We start from the raw sequence: 12,215 nt of genomic DNA, 5'->3' as shown, positions 1-12,215 counted from the left end.
TACAGCGGGGTTTGGAGTTTTCTCAACTATGCATTTTATCTTATCTATGTAAATTTCAGAGGCTCCCTTTTCATTACCCTTAGTCTTGCTACTCTCATCAAACAAATCTTCAGGAACAATCCAATCAAAATTCTTTTCTAGTGCCTCGCACATTCCCAAGAGCTTGCAAGGTATTGATGTTTTAATATCCCCCTCATAATTAACTTTATTAGTGTACTTTTGTCTATCTTTTTCCATCTTTTCAAGGGTGCTAGCAAAGTTTGTATAAGAGCCAAGCATATTATATTTAGTAAAGACCTTTCTAGCTTCTCTTGCTACATCACCAAATTCTTTAAGAAGGGTTTCTAAGACAAAATCTTTCTTTTCTCCTTCTTCCATATCACCTAATGTAAGAAACATATGCTGCATTACGGGGTTGAGGTTAACAAATCTAGCTTCTAACATGTGTACTAAAGAAGCAGCAGCAATTTCATAAGTAGGAGCAAGTTCTACCAAGTGTCTATCTTCAAAATCTTCAACCGTACTAATATGAGTGAAAAATCTTCTATATTATCTTTCCCAAGGATAGACCCTCGGCCTACCGGTACATCTTTAAGAATAAACTTAGGAGGAAACATGATGAAATAAGTAAAAATAAATGCAAGTAACTAATTTTTTGTGTTTTTAATATGGAGAATGCAAACAAGACAGCAAATAAAGTAAAGCTAGCAACTATTTTTTTTGTGTTTTGATATAATGCAGCAAAAAAAATAGTAAATAAAACAAAGCAAGACAAAAACAAAGTAAATAGATTGGAGGTGGAGACTCCTCCCCTTGCAGCGTGTCTTGATCTCCCCGGGAACGGCGCCAGAAATTTATTGCTTGTGACGGTACAGCACGCGTCCGTTGGGAACCCCAAGAGGAAGGTGTGATGCGTACAGCAGTAAGTTTCCCTCAGTAAGAAATCAAGGTTTATCGAACCAGTAGGAGTCAAGAAGCACGTTGAAGGTTGATGGCGGCGAAGTGTAGTGCGGTGCAACACCAGGGATTCCGGCGCCAACGTGGAACCTGCACAACACAACCAAATTACTTTGCCCCAACGTGACAGTGAGGTTGTCAATCTCACCGGCTTGCTGTAACAAAGGATTAGATGTATAGTGTGGATGATGATTGTTTGCAGAAAACAGTAGAACAAGAATTGCAGTAGATTGTATTCGATTAAAAGAATGGACCGGGGTCCACAGTTCACTAGAGGTGTCTCTCCCATAAGAATAAGCATGTTGGGTGAACAAATTACAGTTGGGCAATCGACAAATAAAGAGGGCATGACCATGCACATACATTTTATGATGAGTATTGTGAGTTTTAATTGGGCATTATGACAAAGTACATAGACCGCTATGTGGGGCCCCGAACTTACCAGTCCAGAACTCCTGTTATGCATACAACTTCACGATCCCAAGATCATTCCATCGTGAATACATAACCGAACTGATACCAGATTACATCATCCATTACAGTACCGAAATAACATTAATACGGAAGTCTTACATCATAGGCCATCAAGGCCGAAGTTCAACAAACAGCAGCGGAATTTATTTGACTTCAAACAGCGGTGGAACCCACGTCAGGCCTTTACCCTACAGGCGGCTGACTGGGAGAGCGACCTAGTTCGCGTCTTCAGCGTCGTACTCCTCTTCTTCGTAGTACTCCTCTTCAAAGTCTGGCCAAGTAAATAGCCAGGACAACAATGCCAATGAGTACGTTTGAATGTACTCGCAAACCACCTTAGAGAGAAGTAAAGGATATGCAATATGGCAGTAGCAAGGAACAAGCACTAAACTAGGGCGACAAGGAGCGAGAGGTGGTTCCTCTCGAGAATTTGACATATCTATATCTTTGTTGAAAACTCTTTGTAAACCATTTTATTTTGCAGACTAATAGGTAAGGATAACCCCTTCTCAGTTTCGGCCATCTCAAATGGCCATTCCAACTTTTCCCGTATTTCCACCGTACCTCTCAGATACATCTCCACCAGTCCCACTGGTATCTTTCCGTACCTCCCAGGTACATTTCCAAAAACTTTTTGGAAAACATATTTGTAAAACAAAACTTCCCTTTAATGCCACGTACCGCCATTCCCATGTCCATAACCGCGGACACGGCTATTTGAATAGATTTACACTCTGCAGAGGTTGTACACTTTCCCCACAAGATCCGAATACTCATCGTGTGGGCATCATCCCTGCATAATAACATATGCCACGACAAGTACCCGATCGTAGTTTTTCGCCTGCTCGCCTTAGCCTAAGACATGCCGCCTAGAGTTGTACCTCCCAACACCAGAGTCTGAGGGGTCGTTTACCCAGGAGTAGCAATTTCCCCGACCAGCTCGACCCTCCGGAATGCCGCGACCAACTGCGGAGCATTATTCAATGGGAGCTCATAGGTTGTACCCCTGCCATCTGAAAAGACGGAAAGGCGTCCCCAGTACGTCGGGAAGGCCCGGTCGATAGGTGTCCATGCTCGGACTACCCCTTACATTTGCAGGACCCAAACTAAGGCGAGACAAACTACTACACTACGCCCCGTCCCACTAAAGGGTAATGTGGTTGTACTGGCTAGGTCCGGTTTCGTACTATGGTCACAAAGGTTTTTCGAAAACAACTTTTCATCTCCATTTGCCTCCAGCAATATCTTTCATAAACCTTCTTGTGTTTCACAAAAACCACACTTGGGCAGGGCAACCCCATTCCAAGGTTTTCCAGAAAAACCTTTTTGCTTGAAAACAATTTTCACAAATATTTTTCAAGGGCTCCCAACCTATAGTCCAATTTCCCTTTGAAAAGAGGCGACAAGTGCGATGAGGTGGTAAGCACCATATCACTAATAGAGGTGTGATCAGCAGGTACCAAGAAGGACTGCACCCTAAGGGTGGATTAATAAAACTCCGGGTGGCACTAACCACCAAAATAAAAAGACATGCACTTTATAAAACCTGCAATAATGCAAGAGTAAGATATATGGGATCAGAGATGCATCAAGAGGTGGCTTGCCTTCTGTTGGCTATTTGTCCCAGACTTCTCCTTCACGAACCTCTGCTCTTCCTTCCTCATCGAAAACCTCACCGCGATCCTTTCCTCCTTCTTCGATAGTGTCCGCAATCTAACGTCGCAAAAATATAAAAGGCAATCAATCCCTAGGTATAGAATCAAACCACACAACAACACACAACAGCCAACCACTAACCAGAGACACAAAACACATCAAATAATAGTACCTAGGTAAAAATGGTTATTTTGCTAAAAAGGCTCTGCCTCACAACAAATCATCATCTACACAATCAAAGGTGGCTAATGATCTTTGGAAACCACCAGTAGGGGTCTGGTGCCAAGGTTCATCATAAAGCATTTTAAACATAAACTACACAATTTCCATATGGGTAAAATAAGCAACAACACCACATTAACAAACCACTATATAAAAATGCACACAAAAATTTGGTAAAATCACAGAGAGTAAAGATTGACTTTATAAAGCTACAGAAAGTGGATTCACTAAATTTTGGTTTTTAAAACAATAGATATGATTTTTATAAAACCAGAAATGGCTTAGGAATTAAGTAAATGACCTAAATCTTTCTGTTGCTCACAAAAATACATGTAGCATATCTACTGGAAGCTAGTAACATGTAGAATACACATGCACTGGAACCAAACACAAATAAGTTTTTAAATATTTAAAACATTTTAATAATGCAGAAACTAAAGCAAACCAATTTCAATGCACACAGAGATCAGGGCATAAAAATCCAGTAACAAGCATACCAAATGATAGATACTAAAAAATACGATCCACCAAAATTGGTTTGGCATTTATCTGAGCTATAAAATAATTTACACAATTTTTACACTAAAAAGATACCCTGTTTTGGTTATAAAATTCCCAGAAATTAAATAAAGCTCAAAAAAATATTTCCTTTGGCACACTAGTATCCTAAGGTGATACCTAGCACTGGGATTTGGGTTTGTTTCAAAAACAGTTTTATGTTTCGAAATGAAAATCACACAAGGCAATACTAGGCAGATCTAATTTTATAAGAAACACAAAAACCAGGAAGCTTCTGCCAGTGTACGATACACCACAATGAAGCTAATGAGATGCACTATCAAGCAAAATTAACCTTACTGCAAAAAGATATACACAACTCTCACAAACAATTAAATATCACACCAGCAACATTTCACAGGAATAATTATCAGTAAATAAATATAGCATTAAATCACATGCATTCAAGTGTAGGTGGTCAATATTTTGTTTATAAACATGCAGGAATTTGAATCATACCATTTGGATGTATGAGGAATGTTTGGTGATTTAAAAGCTAAGACAGATCTGTATGTCATTTATTTCTTAGAAAGTAAAAGAAACAGGGCCTAAAGGTTAGGAAAGGGTGGGTCCGGGTCGGCCCAATTAAACTTGGCGACACAGCACCGTACTAGGCTGGCCCAGATGGATTGCCTAAAGGTTAGGAAAGGGGATGGGTGGCATGCACCCGTTAGATCAAGATGCAACGTCGCTGGGCGCGTTGTTTAGCGACGAGCAAGGGAACGGCGGCGCTGCCGCGAGCCAGAGACAGGGAGGCGATGGCGGCTCACCATGGGGCTCGAGGAAGACGGAGTGGGGGCGGCGTGGAGACTGGGCGGAGCTAGAGACGGCTCGGCCGGCGACGCGTGAGTGCAGATACAGCCTCCCGTACGTCGTCTTGGACGAAGACGAGCACGACGCCAGCGCGGACGGAACCGACGACGGCGACCTTCCGACGAGTTCGGCGAGCTGGACGACGACGGCCGGGATGCTGCTCGACGCCGGTGCAGCTGAACATGCAGGCGTGCTCCTGGTCGTCGGCGCGCATGATGACGTGATCGGCGTCGGGGACAGTAGTGAGACGGAGCTCGAAGACGGCGATCATCCAGCGAGTTCCTAGCAAGAGGAAAAAGTGTGGGGGTGTGAGAGGGTGCAGGGACGTGCAAAGGTGACGACAACGACATGCACGACGCCGTACAGAGCGACGGGCACGGCGCGGTCTCCTGAGTGTTGGCGAGGTCGTGCGCGAGTGCGACGTTGGCGACGGTGGTTCGGCGTGGACGGAAGCTCACCTTGGGTTGCTCGGTGATGAAAGCGAGGGTTCGAGGATGAAGCTGCGTGGCGGGAGGTGCAGTGGTGGGCTCGGACTCGACATGCAGCACCTCCTGAGCCGGCACGATCGAGGACTCCCGCGACGGAGACGAGTGCTGGATCGGCGGGGGCTCACCGGCGGAGGGCGCAGGAGACGTGGCCGTGAAGGGAACGCGGAGGAGGTTGACGCGGCGACGCGCGCGTGCTGTGGCGGCCTCCAGGCGTCGACTTCGTCCGTGGTGTGCGCGGCGCCGGCGCGGACGGAGTCGAGAACGGCCGGCCGCGGAGCTCGTCTGCGGGGCCTCCTAGTGGTTACCTGCGCATGCGTAGGGTATGGATTAGGTTTCAGGTAGAGTGCAATGTTTAGGGGAACGGAGAGTGAGGGAAAACAGAGAGTCGGCGGCCACGGCATGGCGCGCGATGGGCCGACAAGTTTCCGCTCGGTTTCCTCCGGCAGCGAGGAAGGAACGAACTGAGATTCTCCTTCAGCTCCTCAGAGAGATGCATAGAGAGTTGAGGGAGTGGCGGAGACGCAAAAGAGAGAGGGAGGACCCTGGCTCTCGTTTATAAAGAACTACGCCGGTGCACGGTGGATTGAGAGCTGGACGGGGCGGTGCACGGGCTCACGCCCTCGCCATTGGCCAAAGGGAGCGGTGGAGGAGCGTTCCTGAGTGCGTGGGACAACGTTTGTAGTTTAGCTGCTGTCGGCGTTGCTTGGAGGCTGCAGACGCATGAGCGGTCACTCATGTCTGGCAGGCGTTCGATGATATGATGCGTCACGGGTTGACAACCAGGGCGGCGTGTGTGCTTCCTCAGGGGGCTAGGCTAGTGCGAGGGGAGGCAGGGAGGGGTACAGAGCGTGCAAGGTAGGCGTAGGTTCGAGGTAGAGGTTGCAGCATGGGTTTGGCTCAAGGTCATGCCACCGGCGTGCCTCTCCTCTTTCTATTCTCTCCAAACGCATGCATCCAAAGTGAGTGATGTAGATAGCTGTTGACGCTGTCCAACTACAGAGAGGGTTGAGGGGTCAGTTTAGTCTTGTGCTCCTTCCTTCAGACCAGCAATATTTGGAGAGATATTGAGATATAGGGCACCCAAGCATGCACACGTATGGCAAGGTCGGCACTGTAGCTGGGTCGGTCGACTAGATATAGAGAAGAAGCTAGGTGTTGGAGTATTCAATATAGTGTTGTGCTTCAGTAAAGAAAAAAAAAATAGAGGGAGAGAGATTGGGGAAGTTTTGGCAAACCTTCCATGCACAAGGCATGGCCGGCCTTTCCCCACGGCCAAACGAAAGTGAAACCAAAAATAATTGTCCAATGGACAATGTAGAATAGATGTGCAGTTCTGATGATCAGGTTCCGGTCTAAGATGGAATCTACAAATGATTTGAAAGATTTTTGGAGAAGAGATGGAGATTGGAAATTAATCATGTGAATTATCCAATGAGCACGTGGTCCAATTGGGATGGATGTATTCACTAAGGCATTTCGAAATTTTTGAAAAGGAGCAAGATAATATTTGAGTTCAAAAAAAAAATGCTCCACTTGCATGAAAATGCATACTAGGTCTTTACGAAAACTATTTGGTAGTAAAAAGTGCAAGAAATGGAATATGTGCCATTAACATGCATTTTGTAAATAGGGAAATAATTTTCTGGAAATTATTTTTTTGAATGGAAAATGATATGATAAAACATATCACTAACATTTCCAACTTTTTAAAAGAGAAAATCTTTTGAAAGTAGTTTGATAAAAACTAGAAATATTTTGGAAGACAAAACGAGAGGAAATGGGGGTTTAGGGTTTTATGAAATTGGAGGGAACCTTCATATTTGAAAATGGGGGTTGAGGCCAAGAATTCTTTAAGAGTAGAGTTTAATGATCATGGGAAGATAGAGATGCAAATGTAGATTATACATTTGTTGGAAAAATGATCATCAACCAAGATTATGCAAAGGTGGAGTGAGGAGAGTAAACGATAGATCATTGAGATATATTAGTGGCAAAGCAAATGCCATGGATAATGGATCACAGATCAATTAGCCCTAAAATTGAGCTTTATTGCATATGGCCTTTATTAGATTTCAACTAGATAAGAAATCTTATTTTGAAAAGTTTCAGAAAGAGAGAAGGTTTTAGAAGGTGGAGTAGAATGACCCATAGTTAAGGTAGAATATAATGAGGATCATTCCATTTTGTTTTAGGTAACCAAAAGCTGCATTTAAAAGATTTTGGTAAAATTTTGAGGTCACACAAAGTAAGGGTAAACCATTTGGCAAACATTTTGTATCAAAAATAATTTTAGAAACCTCTTTTTTTATACTAGGATCAGAGGTGACCATAGCCAATGTTAAAATAAATGGTTCTTGGCAAAATCTTTTGAATTCAAAATTTGAGTCATAAGACAAAACAAAAGAGGTTTTGTTATTTAACATAAGGTTCAAATATTTTTGAAGAGAGGAGATTAAGGTGATACAAGAGTGGCCATAGCATTAGTGTTTTTCTTGAGACTTAATCGAAGTTGTGGGTTGAAATATTTCACTCAACACTATTTAGCAAACATCACTCGTCAAACAAAGTCAGACAGGCATTTCCAAACAAAAACAAATCAATGCACGCAGAACATAAAAAGTTTTTGTTCCCCCTGATTTTTGCACTCTGGACAAACAAACAAGGTTGCAAAAGTTGGGGCGTTACACGCTATCCAGCATGCATCTATGCCTAAAAAGTCCACCTTCAGGTTATCATCCGAACCCCTTCCAGTATTAAGTTGCAAACAACAGACAATTGCATTAAGTATGGTGCGTAATGTAATCAACACATACATCCTTAGACATAGCATCGATGTTTTATCCTTAGTGGCAACAACACATTCACAACCTTAGAACTTTCTGTCACTGTCCCAGATTTAGGAGGCATGAACCCACTATTGAGCATAAATACTCCCTCTTGGAGTTACTAGCAAAAACTTGGCCAGAGCCTCTACTAATAACAGAGAGCATGCAAGATCATAAACAACACATAGATAATAAATTGATAATCAACATAACATAGCATTCACTATTCATCGGATCCCAACAAATACAACATGTAGCATTACAGATAGATGATCCTGATCATGTTAGGCAGCTCACAAGATCCAACAATGAAGCACAATTAGGAGAAGACGACGATCTAGCTACTGCTATGGACCCATAGTCCAGGGGTGAACTACTCACTCATCACTCCGGAGGCGACCATGGCGGTGAAGAGTCCTCCGGGAGATGATTCCCCTCTCCGGCAGGGTGCCGGAGGCGATCTCCTGAATCCCCCGAGATGGGATTGGCGGCGGCGGCGTCTCTGGAAGGTTTTCCGTATCGTGGCTCTCGGTACTGGAGTTATTATCGACGAAGGCTTAAGTAGGCGGAGGAGATAGGTCAGGGGGCGCCACGAGGTCCCCACACAGCAGGCCGGCGCGGCCAAGGCCTGGGCCGCGCCGCCCTAGCGTGTGGGCGCCTTGTCGCCCCACTTCGTTTCCTCCCCAGACTTCTCGAAGCTTCGTGGAAAAATAAGATCCTGGGCGTTGATTTCGTCCAATTCCGAGAATATTCCCTTACTAGGATTTCTGAAACCAAAAAACAGCAGAAAACATCAACTGGTTCTTCGGCATCTTGTTAATAGGTTAGTGCTGGAAATTGCATAAATATGACATAAAGTATGCATAAAACATGTAGGTATCATCAATAAAGTAGCATGGAACATAAGAAATTATCGATACGTTGGAGACGTATCATTTACTGAATCTTGTTATGAGAGAGCAATTTTCTGGTGTTAGTTCTGATGATGCTGCTGCCCATCTCAATAATTTTGTTGAACTATGTGAAATGCAAAATTATAAGGATGTAGATGGTGACATTATAAAATTAAAATTGTTTACTTTCTCATTAAGAGGAAGAGCTAACGATTGGTTGCTATCTCTGCCTAAGAATAGTATTGATTCATGGACTAAATGCAAGGATGCTTTCATTGGTAGATATTATCCCCCTGCTAAAATTATATCTTTGAGGAGTTGCATAATGAATTTTAAGCAATTGGATACTGAGCATGTTGCCCAAGCATGGGAAAGAATGAAATCTTTGGTTAAAAATTGCCCAACCCATGGACTGACTACTTGGATGATCATCCAAACCTTTTATGCAGGACTGAATTTTTCTTCGCGGAACCTATTGGATTCAGCTGCTGGAGGTACTTTTATGTCCATCACTCTAGGCGCCGCAACAAAGCTTCTTGATAATATGATGGTTAATTACTCTGAATGGCACACGGAAAGAGCTCCACAAGGTAAGAAGGTAAATTCTGTTGAAGAAACCTCCTCCTTGAGTGATAAGATTGATGCTATTATGTCTATGCTTGTGAATGGTAGGACTAATGTTGATCATAATAATGTTCCGTTAACTTCATTGGTTGCTCAAGAAGAACATGTTGATGTGAACTTCATTAAAAATAATAATTTCAACAACAATGCTTATCGGAATAATTCTAGTAACAACTATAGGCCATATCCTTATAATAATGGTAACAGTTATGGTAATTCTTATGGGAATTCTTACAGCAATAATAGGAATACACCCCCTGGACTTGAAGCCATGCTTAAATATTTTATTAGTACACAAACTGCTTTTAACAAATCTGTTGAAGAAAAGCTTGGAAAAATTGATATACTTGTTTCTAAAGTTGATAGTCTTGCTGCTGATGTTGATCTTTTGAAATCAAAAGTTATGCCTAATGAAAATAAAGATATTAAGTCATTTGCTACAGCAAACGCCATCCAAGTTAGAATTAATGAGAATATAAGATTGATGGCCGAATTGCGTGCTAGGTGGGAAAAAGAAGAAAATGCTAAAGATAATAATGTAGCTAAAGTTTGGACTATTACCACCACTAGCAATGAAAATGCTTCACATGTTGACACACCTCCTACTATCAATGTTAAAATAATTGGTGTTGGCAATGTTTCTACTCCTAATGCAAAGCTTACAAAACTGCCTAAAACTGCTGAAACTGCCTATGATAAAACTGCTGAATTTTTTTCCAACATTGGGGACAATGATCCCATTGCTTTAGATTATAATGGTTTAGATTTTGATGATTGTCACATCTCTGAAGTTATAAAGTTCTTACAAAAACTTGCTAAGAGTCCTAATGCTAGTGCTATAAATTTGGCCTTTACAAAACATATTACAAATGCTCTCATAAAAGCTAGAGAAGAGAAATTAAAACGTGAAGCTTCTATTCCTAGGAAGCTAGAGGATGGTTGGGAGCCCATCATTAAGATGAAGGTCAATGATTTTTATTCTAATGCTTTATGTGATCTTGGTGCAAGTATTTCCGTTATGCCTAGAAAAATCTATAACATGCTTAACTTGCCACCATTGAAAAATTGTTATTTGGATGTTAATCTTGCTGATAACTCTACAAAGAAACCTTTGGGTAGAGTTGATAATGTTCGCATTACTGTTAACAATAACCTTGTCCCCGTTGATTTTGTTGTCTTGGATATTGAATGCAATGCATCTTGTCCCATTATATTGGGAAGACCTTTTCTTCGAACTGTTGGTGCCATTATTGATATGAAGGAAGGCAATATTAAATATCAATTTCCTCTCAAGAAAGGTATGGAACACTTCCCTAGAATGAGTATGAAGTTACCTTTTCATTCTATCATTAGAACAAATTATGATGTTGATGCTTCGTCTCTTGATGTTACTTGATACACACTTTCTGCGCCTAGCTGAAAGGCGTTAAAGAAAAGCGCTTATGGGAGACAACCCATGATTTTACTACAGTACTTTTGTTTTATATTTGAGTCTTGGAAGATGTTACTACTGTAGCAACCTCTCCTTATCTTAATTTTGTTGCATTGTTGTGCCAAGTAAAGTCTTTGATAGTAAGGTTCATACTAGATTTGGATTGCTGCGCAGAAACAGATTTCTTGCTGTCATGAATTTGAGCAGTAGTCTCTGTAGGTAACTCAGAAAATTCTGCCAATTTACGTGAGTGATACTCAGATATGTACGCAACTTTCATTCAATTTGAGCATTTTCATCTGAGCAAGTCTGGTGCACCTAAAAAATTCGTCTTTACGTACTGTTCTGTTTTGACAGATTCTGCCTTTTATTTCGCATTGCCTGTTTTGCTATGCTTGATGGATTTCTTTATTCCATTAACTTTCAGTAGCTTTGTGCAATGTCCAGAAGTGTTAAGAATGATTATGTCACCTCTGAACATGTGAATTTTGATTATGCACTAACCCTCTAATGAGTTGTTTTGAGTTTGGTGTGGAGGAAGTTTTCAAGGATCAAGAGAGGAGGATGATACAATATGATCAAGGAGAGTGGGAGCTCTAAGCTTGGGGATGCCCCGGTGGTTCATCCCTGCATATTTCAAGAAGACTCAAGCATCTAAGCTTGGGGATGCCCAAGGCATCCCCTTCTTCATCGACAACATTATCAGGTTCCTCTAGTGAAACTATATTTTTATTCCATCACATCTTATGTGCTTTACTTGGAGCGTTTGTATGTTTTTATTTTTGTTTTGTTTGAATAAAGTTGGATCCTAGCATTCATTGTGTGGGAGAGAGATACGCTCCGCTGTTGCATATGGACAAATATGTCCTTAGCTTTACTCATAATGTTCATGGCGAAGGTTGAATCTGCTTCGTTAAATTGTTATATGGTTGGAAACGGGAAATGCTACATGTGGTAATTGGTATAATATCTTGAATAATGTGATACTTGGCAATTGTTGTGCTCATGTTTAAGCTCTTGCATCATATACTTTGCACCCATTAGTGAAGAAATACATAGAGCTTGCTAAAATTTGGTTTGCATGATCGGTCTCTTTAAGGTCTAGATATTTTCTAGTAAGGGTCGAACAACAAGGAAGACGGTGTAGAGTCTTATAATGCTTACAATATGTCTTTTATGTGAGTTTTGTTGTACCAGTTTATACTTGTGTTTGCTTCAAATAGCCTTGCTAGCCTAAGCCTTGTATTGAGAGGGAATACTTCTCGTGCATCCC

The 12,215-nt window shown here is 42.0% G+C and overlaps 1 long non-coding RNA gene across 1 annotated transcript; it reads right to left on the bottom strand.

The window, feature by feature from the left end:
- Nucleotides 1-3,000: 3,000 nt before the first annotated feature.
- LOC127324180 (uncharacterized) lies at nucleotides 3,001-5,899 on the bottom strand. The gene is made up of 3 exons (XR_011751802.1): nucleotides 5,139-5,899; nucleotides 4,638-4,962; nucleotides 3,001-3,144 (listed from the first exon to the last, which is right to left on the bottom strand). It is a non-coding gene; the product is annotated as an uncharacterized lncRNA (long non-coding RNA).
- Nucleotides 5,900-12,215: the final 6,316 nt, after the last annotated feature.

The sequence above is a fragment of the Lolium perenne genome, chromosome 1, assembly GCF_019359855.2.
Source record: "Lolium perenne isolate Kyuss_39 chromosome 1, Kyuss_2.0, whole genome shotgun sequence".
Taxonomy (NCBI): domain Eukaryota; kingdom Viridiplantae; phylum Streptophyta; class Magnoliopsida; order Poales; family Poaceae; genus Lolium; species Lolium perenne.
The sequence above is the reverse complement of the archived record's forward strand: the minus strand, read 5'-3'. Positions and strand labels throughout refer to the sequence as shown.